The sequence below is a fragment of the Adiantum capillus-veneris genome, chromosome 18 (assembly GCF_014529385.1).
Source record: "Adiantum capillus-veneris isolate H3 chromosome 18, ASM1452938v2, whole genome shotgun sequence".
Classification (NCBI taxonomy): domain Eukaryota; kingdom Viridiplantae; phylum Streptophyta; class Polypodiopsida; order Polypodiales; family Pteridaceae; genus Adiantum; species Adiantum capillus-veneris.
The window spans coordinates 36273909-36291202 of NC_140948.1; positions in this window are offsets into that span (position 1 = coordinate 36273909).

The following is a 17294-nucleotide window of genomic DNA, read 5'->3' on the forward strand; positions in this document are numbered from 1 at the left end:
CTGTGCAATATAACAGCTAACATATAGCATTATCTGACTCCACAAGCACCTTATAAGATAAAGAACATGAAAGAACAAATACTTTATAAGAAAGACAATGTGAAATGTTTCTACTAGTGGATAATGTTGGGTATGAAAGCCCTTGTGCGTCTAGCTTGTGGGAAACTCCCTTTATGGATCATGCAGGTAGCTTCAGTTGGAGTTCAATTAGAGTCAAGTTGTGCATGGCAATTTTGGCCTTTATATATAAGGTTAATTTTATAAGCAATCAATCAAGAATATAGCATGTTATTTTTCCTATAGTATCAATTCTCTCTCTCTCTCTCTCTCTCTCTCTCTCTCTCTCTCTCTCTCTCTCTCTCTCTCTCTCTCTCTCTCTCTTGTTTTGTTGCATCTCCTCCACACCATCGCTCCCCACCGCCTCAGTCCTCCATAGCTTCTTTCCCAACACATGGTATCAGAGCCTGGCATCGGTCTTGGCTCAACTCGGCTCGCGGGAGCAGCCCCTACAGCGGCAAGAAGCAGCGCGCTGACTACACAAATTCACACAATCTTTACATCAACATGGTCGCCCTACTTTTTTTATGAAACTTCGACATAGTCTCCCCTACAAAAACGCCATCTCCAACCCGTTGTAAGCAGCCTAGTTATCGGCGCTATTGTCTGCAGAGCTCGCCATCGTTTTTTTTTGTGTGTTTCACAGGTTTCACATTTGTTTAATTCTGGTCTTTGACCTTCAACCAAGAGGACCGTCCCACTCTTAAAAGGTCTGGCAACTCTGCAACAAGCGAGAGAATGGAGGCAAAGGATCTCCTATTGGATGACCAGCAATCGAACCTATTCACTTATATGGATGCTTGTTGGATATTTTCAATTTCTCTACATGTGCCATGTTTATATTTGGGCAATGATCGTGGTTATTTAGATATTTATGGTAAAGGAACTATTCAATCTTGCTGCTTAAGAAAAGTCCTCGCTAGGGTCAAAATCTCTAAATTGTGGAATCATCAAATACCACTCACTCTTCTATATCTTGGAGGCTTTGAATGGTTCAAGTTCAAGTGGAAGGTCATAGATTGTTTGACTACCGCACGACAACAAGACAATGAGAATACTTACACCATGGTATAACAACATATGCAAATTTCAAAGATTATTTTTCCCTGTTTAGTGTCATAGATCTATGGTTTTGTCCATTGTCAACATCATTGTCCAAAGCCTTGTTTTAGATTATCTCTTCTCAGCTATTGTCATGCCTGTCAGTTGCATCATGTCAAAAATTTGTACGGGTTATAGACACCGTCACATAACATGTGGTAAGACCACCCTTTTGTTGTTTGGTCAGGTTCAGGTATGTCTCACACTAATGGTTGTTTATGGGAAGTACACACGCACACCTATGTTATTGTCAAGGGGAGGACTTCTACTCATGGTTTCAGGTGATTGGACTCTACCATGGTCTGTATCAAGTCCATAGTTAGTGTTTTGGGCTTGGGGGGGGGGAGGGGGGGGGGGGGGGGTTGTTGGGTATGCAAGCCCTTGTGCATCTAGCTTGTGGGAAACTCCCTTTATGGAGCATGCAGGTAGCTTCGGTTGGAGTTCAATTAGAGTCAAGTTGTGCATGGCAATTTTTGCCTTTATATGTAAGGTTAATTTTACAAACAATCAATCAAGAATATAGCGTGTTATTTCTCCTACAGTATCGACTCTCTCTCTCTCTCTCTCTCTCTCTCTCTCTCTCTCTCTCTCTCTCTCTCTCTCTCTCTCGTTCAACTGCATCTCCTCCACGTCATAGCTCCCCACCGCCTTCATCCTCCATAGCTTCTTTCCCAACAAATAATACCAAAATTGGTACTATTAGACAAACCGTTTGGAAGTAAAAAGTACCAATCTTGGTATTATGAACAACCAAAATTAGTGATGAGAAATATAAAAACTAACATTCGGTTTTCTGCTTATAAGAAAGACAACATAAAAGATTGTTAAAATTTTATAAGAAAGAGAGCATGGTTGATTTCTATTGGAGAGTACCAAATTTAGTACTACTAGATAGACCATTTGGTAGCATACGATATCCAATTTAGTAGTACGAAGTACCAAATTTTGGCATTGAATAGTACCAGAACCAAAATTTGGTTTTACACAAGATTATACATTAGGAAGGGAATGGGCTATAGGAGGGCCTCTTTATTTGGAAGTTTAAGGAAACGCTTAAAGCTTAAGCCAAGTTTGACCAAGCCTAAAAGAGAGGGAAAAAAGGCCTATGCTGAGATTTTTAAAAATACCATTTGTATATTTTGTATTTTAAAAATAGGCTATTTAACACAAAAGAGAGGTGGGTAATTGAATTTTAAAATGTCTTTTTCCCATCTCTCTCCTCTCTCTCTAACATATAAAACACTCTCTCTCACTTAGTTCTCATTAAAAGAAGCACTTTTCAGTCCTCCCTGCCAAAAAAGTAGATTTTGCATATTCTCTCATTGCATTATCTCTCTAAAACGTGAGCCAACTCTTTCTCTTTCCCCCCCTTTTATCTCTTGTCACTTCCACCTCCCAATCATCAAGAGGACATTCTATGTTGCCTACATCTGACTGGAAGTGCCGATCCTCCAAGGCTGCAAATCTACTCTCTCTCCCACTCTCTTCCTTTATGTCTCTCTCTCCCTCTCTCTTTCTCTCTCTCTCTCTCTCTCTCTCTCTCTCTCTCTCTCTCTCTCTCTCTCTCTCTCTCTCTCTCTCTCTCTCTCTCTCACTCACTCACTCCCACTCCAGCTTCAGGCGAGAGCAATGGAGAACTCCATTACCTCTGTCTGCAGCTGCATTTCTCTCTCTAAAGCTCTCATGATCAACATTTTGAATTCAAAAGAGATTGAGCTACACTCCCTCTCTTTCTTCCCTCCACAACATAATCCTTTTCTACTATCTCTGAGTACCTTCCACCTTTTCCCTCCATAGCCAGCTTTCCCTGCTTGCAGCAGTCACCATTACACATTCTCTCACTATTTTCCTTGATTAGCTAACAAACATGTCATTCAATTTCCCTCCACTACAAGACATTACTAATAGGCCAAAACGATATCGATTAAACACTGATTTGGAGCACGAGTACGCTGCTATGTGACTTGGCACATCGAATCTCAATGTTGCAGATCAGCTACAAAGCATTGGGTGCAAAGCAATCAACTTATGGGTTGATGGCCACAGCAGAGGTGTCGACTAGACAATTATGTTCAACTACAACACACTTCATGAAATATGTGCCAGTGAATCGATCATCTCACACACATTCCCCTCCGCTACCACATTCGTAAGCGCAAGAGACAAGCGATGTCCTTGCTATCCTCAAGTGGTGGAGCTCAAAAGAAACGTGTCCGTCAAACTCGATAAGAATACTGATGCAAGATTCTTATTTCCTACATGTTATGTAAGTTGGTGTAACGGTAGTTCAATATGCAGAAACTTAGCTCGAATGATGATGGGAATTGATCTCGATGCTCAAACAACTGAACATGCTCTGCTACAACATATCATCAAGACAAAGGAGTTGGTTGAGCTACTAGATGATCCATCCAACGTTGGGATTGCTAATGTTTTGTGGTAGAAGTATTTCAGTGAGCTAAAGAGCATTGTGTCGCCTCAAGAGATGATGGAGGTGTGTGACAGTGCAGTAATAAGTTTCAAGGCCTATGAAGCTTTGTATAGAAGTGTCACACTTGGTCAGTGGACAAAAGGTTTGTTTCAGTTTTTGCCAACGCCTTACAGTGTCATTGTTGAAAAAAGTGCTCCAATAATGATGTTGCAAGCTTGTTGGGCGGATTTCAGTATGTGGAGGATGACATTCCATTAGAAGCTAATGTTTTGTGGTAGAAGTATTTCAGTGAGCTAAAGAGCATTGTGTCGCCTCAAGAGATGATGGAGGTGTGTGACAGTGCAGTAATAAGTTTCAAGGCCTATGAAGCTTTGTATAGAAGTGTCACACTTGGTCAATGGACAAAAGGTTTGTTTCAGTTTTTGCCAACGCCTTACAGTGTCATTGTTGAAAAAAGTGCTCCAATAATGATGTTGCAAGCTTGTTGGGCGGATTTCAGTATGTGGAGGATGACATTCCATTAGAAGACAATAAATTCTTCCACTACAACGAGTTCAACAATGTGTATGTTGACTTGTTGAAGCTCCAAGAGTCAAAGATAATATTTTATGGGTTTACACAAGAAGAGTGTGATGGGAAAGTGATATTTTTTATGAAGCTTGATGAGTGCCAAGTTGTTAAAGGTCAACGGCTCAAAAGGGTAAATGACACGTTGATGAGCAGGGCCTTGGTGGGTGGATATGTGAAGCTAAATGCCAATGATAAGGGAAACACTTGTTTAGGTGTTCAGTCAGAGAAAAATATTTGGTGGCTGGCAGCTTTTCATCTCCCACATGAGACACATGAGACACATGAGACTCTGAAATGATATTTCAATCACACAACCATCATTGATGTCATTCAACAACAGCAAGAAGGACAAAGATTGCATGTTTCAGGTCTTGGAACGTTCCAAGCTGAGTGGCATTTGGCAGGAGACTTGGAAACACTCAAGTGTATGTTAGGGTGCAAGCAAGGTGCAATGACCCTCTTTCCATGCATTTATTGCTGCGACAGTAAAGTCTCAATGGGAACTGATGGCAAGGGTGCAAAGGCCAACAAGTCAAAAGGTGGTAAGGGTAAGGGAGGCAAAGTTACAGTCAACTCTGCAAAAGGTGTACCCACTATACAAGCCGTGGGTAAAGCACTACAACAATGGTTTCAAGGTATCCTCAGTTTTGACCAACAAGTATCTCCTAATCGATAATTGAAACATGGATGATCCAAATCGGGATCCTATTCTTCCAATACCACTGATAAATGTGCATGTGTGAACCCTTCATGCCCTTCTATGAATTCTTAACAAGTTGCTTATGCTCCATATTAATTACACTTGGAATATGGAGCCTGTAGAAAGAAGAGAAGAGTACTGTATACGAGAACTTGAATCTATTCTATCCAGCATTGGTCTACAGGGGGGTGCAATTGAGCCATCAAAGGACAAGAAGGTGTCTCAAAGTACACAAGATTTCCGTAATAAAGTATGTATTGGTGGTAGTAAAGCTAGACATTTTCTTTCAAACTATTATGACTCCCAAAGTCCCAATGAGTTTCAGTTGTGGAAAAAGTTGTGTGACATTACCACCTACAAAGTTAATGAAGCAGCCCTACGAATTAAGTGTGCTCGCGCATGGCAGTCTACTGATGATATTTTTTGTCTTCTTGAAAAGGCAAAGCTAACCAATGATGAGATATCCACCCTAAAGTTGGTAGTCAATAGTTTTACATCACAAATGGTGGATGCTTGGGGGGAGACACACATAATACATTACAATTGAAATACATCTGTATGCAAAACTAAAGTTTTTTTTTTTAGCACATTCTTTTTGCACATAGTGTATTTTTTCTCGACACTTATGGTTCATTAGGCATTTGGAGCAGCCAAGGAATGGAACGCTCACACTATCAAGAAAAAAGTGTATTTTAAAAATACACGACATGGAGGTGGAAGAAAAAAGAGTAATGCCCTTCACGAGATGTTCAATTGGTTCTACAGAATTTTAGCAGGGAGAGAGAGAAAGAAGACAAGAGAACAAAGAAGTTTGAAATGTAGAATAGAAAATGTGGTTAGCTTGAGGCAATCACAATCATATCATGCTTTGCGTGCAAAAGATCGATTCTGACATTGGTTGGAGACAAGGTGGCGTGATGGCAGGCGTTGGGTGGAAATTTAATTTCTATTTGACACTAACCATTTCTATTGTAAACATGCATTGTCATGCAAAGTGATTTGTAAAGGTGACAATTATTAGTCCCATGGCTCAAGTTTCGTCTATTTTGGAGTCTTTTTAAGTTTTGAGTGATTTTATTGGGTTTTTAAATTTTTTTAAAGTTTAACTATTATATAAGTCAAAACTCACAACTTAAAGTTCATTTCTTGTTTGCACATTTTAGAAGATCCTCTCAAACCCAAATGTACACGCACTCATATCTTGCACAACATGGACGATACACAATAGCACACCACCACGCACAACGATGACACCACTGCACTGACAACACTGAAAATCCGCAACTAGCACCTCATACAGAATCCACCGCTTCAAATCCACAGCCTCAACCATAAGAACCAGCTCCAAACACCCAATCGCTCCCCCAACCTTAGACTATAGAGGATCAAACACCATGCGACAGATTTTTGGTGATCTCCAGCCACTATAGCATGCAAATCGCACAACTTTGTTGGAGCTTGGACCATTTGCAGCTCTTAATAGACCACACAAGAAACAGGACCTAGAGCTCAAGAAACGGCAGCAATTGGGGATCAAGCAATGGCAACACCTGAAGCTCAAGCAATGGCTGCACTTGAAGCTCAAGTAACCGCAACTACGTCACAAAAATCCCCCCCGCGAGTCAAACAAAGGGTGATCAAATTAATACCAGGTGATCCTATTTCAATAGCACGAGATGCCAAGAGGAGGAAGAGAATGAGAGAGTTAGAAAAGAAAGAGGTAGTAGACAGAAATTGCATGAAGAACAAAGAAGTCAAAGAGAGTAGGAAGAATGGTAGAGAGCCGAGGCTGAGATAGCCCACATGGCTAATTTACAAGTACGAGCACAGGCCGGGAGGAGACTGGAAGAGGATAGAGCTCAGGTCACCCAACAAGTAGAGGGTGGGAGCTCCAGACCTTCAAAAATTCCCTAGAGAGCAAAACAATGTGCGAAAAAGAAAAAGGACAAGTTCACACATGAAGAGCAACAAACCAAGAAGAGAGGAGGAAAAAGTACAAAAATGACCCTCCTCAATGGGCCAGACAAGCGGCTCCTCCACCACCGCCAACAGCATAGAAGAAACGGCGATGGAAGCTTGGCACAATTGCTCCATGTGAGATCCAAAAATATCAAAAGAGCACGGAGCGAATAATACCAAAGGAAGCTTTCTCTTGGGTGGTAAGAGAAATTATGGATGAATATTCAGATTCTGTTACACGTATCCTGTAGCTGTTCCAAGATAGTGTATCTTGTATGGTGCATGCAATGCGAGTTACTCTAAAAAACACATATCTAGCTCTAGCTCTCAATCTGAGGAATGAAGGGTTCATCCATAAGAATTAGTTTCCCCATGTAACCTCTGTTTATGGGATTTGTAATCTTTCGATATAATATAAACAACTCGATTTTCTACCATTCGGTGTAACTCTAATAGTTAATTGTGTACTTTCTGTTGTTGAAGTATTTGAATTAATCAAGTAGTTAGATCTCACCTCCTCGACCATCCAAGCACCCGTCTGACGTGGGACGCCTATCGGTGAATATTTTGCGAAACAAAGCCGTTTCGGGTGCGTAAGAAGGCCGTGGGACGACCAAAAGCCACGCAAATGACCAGCGACACGAAACGGGCCAAAAAAAATTCCTATGCATCACGGCACGCATGGGCCAGTTTTGACTAGGACCAAAATCCATGTCGATGACCAACGACGTTGAATGGGCCAAAAAAAATGCCTTGTACGCCATGGCCTCCGTACGCACCCGAAACGGCTCCGTTTCGCAAAATATTCACCAGTAGGCGTCCCATGTCCAGATGGGTGCTTGGATGGTCGAGGAGGTGTGAATGTGTTGAAGAAAAAGATTTATTGACCAATATGTGCAATAGAAAAAATAAAGTACAAAAGATAAAATTATTGTATATTGCTCTTGATATCACATCATGGCTGGTTGGCTTTCTCGTAAATTACATCTTTTGGTATAGGGTGAATGGTAGACTTGACACCAAAGGTTTTGACAATATCCTCTGGGTTTGTCACCCCTTGACCTAGGCTTAAGGCACAATGGGAGAGGACTGACCCAGGGTGCTTTCCTGTAACACTTGAGCAGCTCCGTAGAACCATGCTCAAAGAACTCTGTGTGCACAACTCGAAGAACGGATGGCCCCAGATGGCCAAGGTAGTGCCACAGGGAGCTATCTCTACCCATAGGGTTGTTGCGTGAACCTCTAGTACGCATTGCAAACTTATCAACATGGTATGCGGTCTGCAAAACATTTTAAACAACTTCAACACTTACTATAGGATAAAATTTACTATCAATAAAGCTTAAAAGTGGTTACCTCAGTTTCCTCATCCATCTCTTCAAGAGTTTTCCTTGTAAGGTCGATGCTAGAGCAATCTTCTCCACCCATAATGATCAACGGTTTGTGTGGAAGAAAAGCACTTTTTGGGATGCTTTCATAAAATGAGGCACATGATTTGATTTCCATAAGTGTATTTGCCATAGTTTGTACCAAATTCTGTTCTCTTCACTAGGGAGGAATGAGAGGCTTGGTGGGAGACCTTGGTCTTCAAAGCCAATTTGAAATTTGACCTTCTCTTGCTTTCCACTGGGATCTTTCATGCCCACATAGATAGCAAGCACTAAGAGCAACTCATCTTCTCTCAGTCCTAGTGTCTTTGCAATGTCATCAAGGAACAACAAGTGATGACCATCCACCACCACTGCATGCAAAGGGAGAATTTGGAGGTCAGGAACTTCCTCCAACACCTCGTCTCCCTCTATCATCCTGTAGAAGGCGAAGATGGCTCCAGTAGGCAAAAACTATCTCCTGGAAGCCGGATAGTGGATTGGTCACACAACAATAATTACCACGACAATTACTATAGTAACTTTTAGAAGCTATAAATAAGACCCATTACATTGTAATCAGGCTGCTTGTCTTTTGACTTCTTACTTCTTAGTTCTCTTGGTTGAGCTTCCTAAGCAGTTCCTGAGCTACAATATCTTCGCCTGTAGCTCCACTTTGTAATCATAACTATTGTAGTCAATGGAGCTTCAGTCTGTTATACCTTGTCCTGGTTATTCATAAACTATGAGTCTGAACCTGAAACTGTAAACACTTTTGCAGTCATCTAGTCTGTTTCTCATTCCAGTATACTATTCTAGTTTAGTTAACTATTTCAGTTCAATCTTCACCTTTTATCCCAATTTATTTGACTAAATTGACGACTTACCAGTAGATGTAAATTCTCACACCGAAATCAGCTATCCGAAGAGATCAACTCCAATTCCATTTTGGCGATCATGGTGGTTAGAGTTGTTTTCTCGTTGACTAGAAAGCTCTTCTCCCAGTTACAATTTTCAGCTAAAGCGATGGCACCCAAAACCAATCGTGGTCGTAAACCATCCTACCGCGTTGACCCTATCCCTAAGGAATCAGAAAGAGATTCTGATCCCAAGAATGAACCGGTCACTGATACTGAGGCTCAAGAGGATCACACTCATGCTGATGAAGCCAAGGATTCTCAGCACTCTAGTCAGTCCAGAAGAAAAAAGAGCTGAGAGGGAAAAACGCAAGGCCAAGAGTTCTCGGACCACACAGAGGGATGAAGGAGCCAAAGGCAGTAAAGGTAGTCACCACAGTTCCAACAGAAAATCCAGGGAGGAGACAGAACCTGATACTGATGAAGAAATGATTGGGATGCTGATACGGACCATTACAAGAAATCTTCAAGAAAGAGTAAGGTTCCTAAGGTCAAAAGAGGCAGAAATGATGCTGATCGACATGATTATACCTCTTCATTGAAAATTGCTTTTCCAATGTTCAAAGGTGGGAAGAAAGATGATCCGGATGTTCATATCCAAGCCTTTGAATAGTATGCTGAGTTGAAGAATATTGATGAAGATGAATGGGGAGAATACTTTTCTCATACATTGAAGGATGCAGCAAGGAAATGGTACTGCCATTACCCAGCTTGCCAACTCAGATCATACAACAAACTGCTCAAAGCTTTCCGACTGGAATATTCAGACAACAAAGGAGATGAGGATATCCTTTGTGAACTGGATAAGATAAAGCAAGGAAGAATTATCAATCATATGTTATATTGAGAAAATCAAGGAGCTGACTAGGCAGCTGCAGGAACCACCATCAAAAAAGAGATTGCGAGCATGGTTTTTAAATGGGTTCCGCAATAAAAGGCTTAGGGAACATGAGGTACCTGCACCAACAAAGAAGTTTAATGATTTGGTGCAGTGCGCCCTGAAGTTCAAACAGTAGGCAAAGAAGGAGAAGAATCACAAGAAGAGGAGGTCTCGTGGTAGTAGCTCTTATACTGAGAATTCTGATTCCAGTAACACCTCGAATAGCTCAGATGAAAAGAGCAAAGACAAGGCCAAGAAATGGTCTTGGTCTAGAAAAATTGATGAGATGGCCCGACAGCTTGCTAAAATCAGCCAGATCAGACAACCGATAAGAAGGATGGAAACCTGGTGTTCAAAGTGTAAATCCAAAGATCATGTTTCCAATGAATGTCCTCAGTGTACTTACTATAAATCCTATGGACATTTATGGAAGAACTGTGGCATTTGTATTCATCATTTCAAGAAGGGAAAAGATCTGTCGGTAGTGGCATTTACCAAAGCTGAACCAGTCAAAGCGGAGACTACTAGTGTACCCCAAGAAGAGAAATCGGGTGCCAATGGCACTGGTCCTTGGTGCAGAAAATACCAAGGAGGTACTGGCCGGGGCCGGGGTCGTGGTACTTTCCAAATAGAAGTCTGAATTGTTATACTTGTGGCAAGTATGGGCATTTTGCGGCTCAGTGTCTAGAAACACTTACTACTGCGGCTAACTGAGGCGAAGGCCCCAGAGCTAGTTCTTGTACGAGCAGTTACACGCAGTAAAGGGGTGGTCATTGAGGAAATTCCAGATGAGCCAAGTTAGTCCTAAAGGTAGAAAATGGGCTCAGTAGAGAGAGGTGTGGAAGGCGAAGGGTAAAGAAAATTTGGTTGATGAATGGCAAGAGCATAGAGAATTGGCGGCAAAAATCACAGAGGATTTAGCCAAGAAGCTGCCAGAGCAGCCAGAGAGTTCTTATGCTCGGGTCATTTAGAAGATACCAGTCCAGTCGTCTAAAATAACATAACCAAATCAGACAGGATATGGGATTCCTAAGATCATGTTGGTTGCAATTCAGAGACTGATGGAAGAATTAGGGACTGATAGAAGAGCTGAAGGCACCGGAACAAAGGAATGGTACTGTGCGTAAATTTTTGATTCTTCAAGTTTTGATAACAACTCTAATCATGAGAGGGAGGAAATTCAAGTCAAAATTTGTGACAGAATTGAGAAACTCACAGTTGAGCTAGATGACATTAGAAAAACTTTTCCTGAAGCAGCGAAATTCATCAGACAGCGAAGGAAGGCTGAGATGAAAGCAGAGCAGTTGACTTGGCCGCTGTCAGAGATGATGAAGTGCCAGCAATCCAAGTAGATTACAAGGCTTGAAAACAGTGGGAGCCACTATCTGGTGTCATACTGGATGGAGGAGCAGGAGTAAATATCCTGGGGGTACACCTTCAGCAAAGAATGGGTATCAAAAACCTGAAACCAGCACCTTTCAAAGTTCGAATGGCAGATCATCGAGTGGTGTAGGCAACATGAATGATAGAGATTCTGCAGATAAGACGAGGCAAAGAAAAGTTCAAAGCTAGCTTCCTAGTATTGGACATGCAAGGTGCATATGGAATGCTATTGGGGCACCCGTGGCTGCAAGCAACACAATCTCTTCACGACTATGCCAATCAGACTCTAACTATACAAGGTGCCAGTAGCAGAATTCAGATTCGAAAAAACAACACTAGGAGCTGGAAAAAGGAAATGAGACCAGAAGGGCTTTGCCAGAAGTACAAGGTGAGAAAAATTGAGAGGATGCTAGCGGCAATGAATATTTTTCCACTAGCTGAAATAGACCTCAATGCAGTCTTATTGGACAAAGATCAGGCTGAAAAGCAAAAGAGGCAATTTCTAGATCAGTTCATTGAACTGAATTCTAGAGAACGAGCAGTTCAGCTAACTGGAAGACTAGAAGACCCAGTTGATCCCAGTATACCAACGGCTTCTGAACAAGAATATTCTGTAGACGTCACTGAAATTCAGAATAGTGATTCAGAGCTCAGAGGAAAGTCTTGGAATTATGCTAAGGAGTTAACCAAACGAAAAGTGGTGGGCCTAGTTGGTTGCTTCCAGATGATCAAGAAATAGAGGAATGAAATCTGGGTTCGGAGGAAAATCCTAAAATGATCAAAGTCAACAAGCATCTGAATCCAGTAATGAAAGCAAAGGCTCGACACATATTTCAGCACTACAAAGATGTGTTCGCATGGGAACATATTGATCTCAAGGAAGTAGATCCAGAGGTATGTTAACATTGAATACCATTAAAACCAAATGCCAGACTAGTACGGTTGCAAAGGTACACAATGAATCCCAATTATGCTAAGAAGGTTAAGGAAGAGATTGATAACCTTCTGAAGGCTGGATTCATTACTCAAGTAGCCAGTAGTGATTGGTTATTTCCCATTGTGATGGTACCTAAGAAGAATGGAAAGCTTCAAGTCTGTGTGGATTATCGGAAGCTAAATGCTCAGACCATCAAGGATCCAATTCCCTTACCCTTTACAGACATACTACTTGACGAAATTGTAGGTTATGAGATGTATAGCTTCATGGATGGTTATAGTGGTTATAACCAGTTACAGATTGCTCCTAAGGACCGGAGTAAAACTTCATTATTGAGTGAGGCGCATTCATGTATCTAGTGATGTCATTTGGTCTTTGCAACGCTCTAGCAACTTTTCAACGATGTATGATGGAAATATTCAGTGAATTTCTCCATCGATTCCTTGCTATCTTCATGGATGACTTCACTGTATATTGAAGAGAAGCATTTACTTTTTTTGGAAATGGTTTTCTAGCGCTGTCAGGAAAACCGGATCTGTTTGAACCCATTCAAATCTGTCTTCTTGGTCTGGAAAGGACAACCTACTGGGACATGTAGTGTCCAGGAATGGTATAGAAATGGCCAATGACAAGATTCAGGTGTGTCCAACAGGCCAAGGTGCCTCGCAATGCATCAGAGTTAAGTTCTTTCTTGGGATATATCAATTTTTATAGAAGCGCTCCCAAATTTCAACACTATTTATTGGGCAAGCTATTTCATTTTTATGTGGATCATCAAGCATTATCATTTTTTATCAGCAAATTCATTATTCAAGATAGGCTGATAAGATGGATGATGTTCGTGATGGAATTTGAGTTTTGCATTTTTCATAAGCCTGGTAAAACCCATTGTGGTGCTGATTTTCCGTCCAGATGTACGGATGGCTACTCTGAAGCATCTTTGAGAGATGAGCCAGTGGATGCAGAATTATTTCAGATAACAGTTGAAGAAACAACTGATCCAGAGTTGTATGATGTATATCAGTTTCTTTCTAAGGAAGGATTTCCAAACAACTGGACGCAGAATCAGAAGAAGGTGTTGATTATTAAGAGTATGAAGTTCACCATCATTGGTGGATCACTTTACAGACTGGGAGTAGATGGAGTTCTTTGAAGATGTGTACCTATGGAAGGTAGAATGCGGGGATTCTGGAGAACATTTTTCTATTGTATCACGTACAATAAAATTTTGCAGGCAAGTTTGTGGTGGCAAACTTTAATAGCTTATGTTAGAAGCTTTTGTAAAACATGTGATATATGTCAGAGGATGGGCAGACCCACAGCAACAGACATGACTCCTCTAACTCCAGTTCAACCACTGGGAGTGTTTATGAAATGGGGTCTAGATTTTATGGGTCCATTCAAGAAAATCACTCCTAGGAAGAATAGGTATATATTGATGGCTACTTGCTATGTCACCAAATGGGTGGAAGCTAAAGCTCTTCTTGACAACACTGCGAAGTCCACTGATGTGTTCTTATTTGAAAATATCATATGCCGTTATGGATGCCCTGTAGAGATTGTATATGATCAAGGAACACACTTTATAAATAATACTATGGACATTTTAATGGAAATTCTTTCAATAAAGCATCGAAAAACAACACCATATTATCCTCGATGCAATGGGCAAGCAGAGAGCAGTAACAAAAATGTCAAGACCATTCTCACTAAGATTGTGCAGAAGGAGCCACACCAGTGGGATCTGGAACTCTAAACTGCTCTATGGGATATAGAACAGCCTATAAGGTCACCACTGGACTAACACCATTTAAAATGGTGTATGGCACTGAAGCTGTTGTGCCTATGGAGTTTGTGATTCCCAATCTCAAGATGGCAGTGGAGTATGGATTGGATTTTAATCACAATCTAAAACAGAGACTAGAGGAGTTAACACAGCTGGATTAGTTGAGACAGCGCGCTATGCTGGAACATGAAAACGTTCAGCAAAGATAGAAACATTGGCATGATCGAAGAATTAAAGTTAGGAAATTTCAGAAAGGAGATTTGGTTCTGCTCTATCAGTCTAAACTGGGTCCTAAGAAACCAAACTTAAAGATAGCTTGGGCTAGTCCATATGAAGTCGATTGGGTGTTTTCCAATGGCACAGTAAGGCTGAAAGATTTATCTGGGTTACTACTGCCAGGAGTGTATAATGGGACCAAAATCAAGCTATATTATTCAGATGGAAAAGAGACTTCTCATAATATTGAAACTGGTATTTTCGGAGCTGAAGACTAGGAAAATTCAGAATCATTTATTTTAAGCATGTTTCATGTACAGCCAATACCAGAGCCAGTCAAAGAGGTAGCTCAAGGGCCAAAAAAGTTCCAGTACGACAAAACTATATCAATAGCAAAATCTATAAAGTGTCAGAGCCCGTATCAATTTTTATGGAAAAAAGCGCCAGTTGGACCATCAGTAGTAATCATTTTAGGGAGCATGGAGAGTATTAGCCAATGCATGTATGCCATGTCATTTGTGGTGCACAGGACTCTAGGAACGGTAAGTAGTGTATCTTTTATGGTGTACGTGTATAACAGTAAGGCGAGTAAGAATTTTTCCTCATAAATCTCCTGCATGATGTTTGCCTGTTGTCACACATTCGCCATCACCAAGCTCCGAAGCCATGTCACTACAATCACAGAATTCTTCATCAGAAGCAATAGTCGATTGCTGTTTGTCTCTTCCAGACACACCTGGATACGGATTTGAATATCCGGGTAAGTCTTCTTCGTCTTCCACAGAGGCATTGTCTTCACCTTGTATGGGCCGAAGAAAAATGTCGGATAAGATGCAAGACACTATAGAAGAGACTCAAGCACTTATCACCTCTATCAAAGCCTCTTTACCACTCATTCCCCATAGCAAGATACAGTAGGATGTGTTTAATGAGCAAGCAGAAGCGTTTCTATGACTGTGGGATTGCATGTGGTTGTGCATGCCACAAGAATAGAGTTCGACACAATCATCATTAGGCAGGTTCATGATTCCTTCAATGCTGATGATGTCAGTGCTATGGTGTATGGAATGAAAGTATCAGCAACTCCGAACAATATTGCTTATGCTTTCAAGATGCCAAATGAGCCAAAGCCGGCTGTAGCAACTACAGAGCAGATAAGTGCAACTCTTAAGGAAGATGATGCAGCCAAGTAAAAACGTAAGTCCAGTGTGCAAGGGGTTCTAGTAGCAGGTCTGGACGTTCCCGTTTCTTACCAGTTTGTGGCTGAAGCTGTGAGTCTGAAGAATAACCCCACATATGTTTCAAAAACATTGTTTGCTATGTTAATGGAAAAGAGCTGGATGACAAGGCTTCAATCAACCTATGTCAGATTTTGTCTCATAATGTGCTTCAGCAGACCGCCAAACTAAAGTCTTAGACTGTTTTTAAAGCCTGGTTTGTCTGGCAGTTTCTCTATTGGGTAACTTCCCCAGATGCTCATCATCAAGTACGGATGTTGTGGAGTCAGAAACCTGTCCCAGTGACTAACAATATTGACTTATCCTCTGATGAAGAAACCCCATGCACTCAGTTGGCTCTTACTGGTCAGAAGAGAAAGGGCACGCAGGAGGAAGCTGGAAGCTCTAAGAGACCAAAAATTACATTGGCTAAGAGCAGTGCTCTCTTAAGCAACTAGAAAGTCGGGTCAAAATTGTGTCTATTGAAAAATATCCAGCAAACCAGAATTCAGCTAGCCAGACAGACCAGCCTCCAGCAAAGACTATTGTTGGGACTAGCCAACAAACTGAGCAGAGTTTAGCAACCCCCAGTGCTGGAAAAGACTAGGCTGACAAGACCAATGCTCAGCAGTTGGCAACCCACACTGATAAGAGAAAAGGTTCGATGCTTGCTAGCCCATTCGGTAATTCTAGTATCCCTTTCAGTGAAATGGTTTTGGCCTTAACCAAGAAGGACAGATTACAACAGATGCAGACTCCATCATCTCAAAGGACAATTAATCCTGCACAAACTTGATTATACCACATTACCATATATGGCTCCTATTACAGTTTATGAGCCAGTTGCCTCTAACCCAGCAACGATCAATGATGGTTGCTCAATGCTAATCCAACTATCTTGGGATACGATTTTCCATGCCTTGGGACAAATGATGGATGCCTCAGCGTCCACTACTGAAGTGACCAACTTACAACTTGCATTGAGGAACAGTGAGTAGCAAGTTGAAAAGTTAAAAAAGGATATAGGGGCACAGTCCTTGAGGCATAGTGTTCTTGAAAATCATCCAGCTAGGACAATTCAGACGCTGGAAGGTAAGCTAACAAAGATTGAGTTTGAGATGAGGCAGTTAAGAGAAGAAAAGGTAGAGGATGAGAGAGTTGCTGACAGATTTGAAACTATGCTAAGGATGAAGAGAGTTGAATTCAACTCATTATTGACAAGCGACACTGCATTGAAAGCCTCTTTATCAGAAAGATATATATATATAATAATTTGGCTGATATTTTGAATCCAGAAGGCAACGCCGTCTTCAATATGGATGATCTGAGGGCGCTCATGGAAACCATGCAAAGCGATTTTTTGGATAAACTTTTTGATTATAATAGTGCTTTGGCAAATCAAGCCATTATGGACTATATAGAGAAGTAGAATGACCTTGATGAGGATTCTGAGAAAGCAGAAGAGAAGGATGTAGAGGAGGAGGATGAACCGTCACATAGGCACAATGATGATAATGACTCTCCTCCATCTCCACCTCCAGGATCTGGTGCTGGTGGATCAGCTGCCACAGGGGGCAGTCAACCCAACAAGGACTAGCCAAACCAGTATAAGAATCAGTAGTAGGGAGATCAAGGGGCTAAAATGCAGCAAACAGGCAACACTGAAGACTCCCCAGTACACCAGCCACAACATTGTGCAGATGAGAAAGGGAAAGCTAAATTTGTGACTGAAACTTTGAAAGGTGATGAGCAACATTCATTATAGCTCATCAC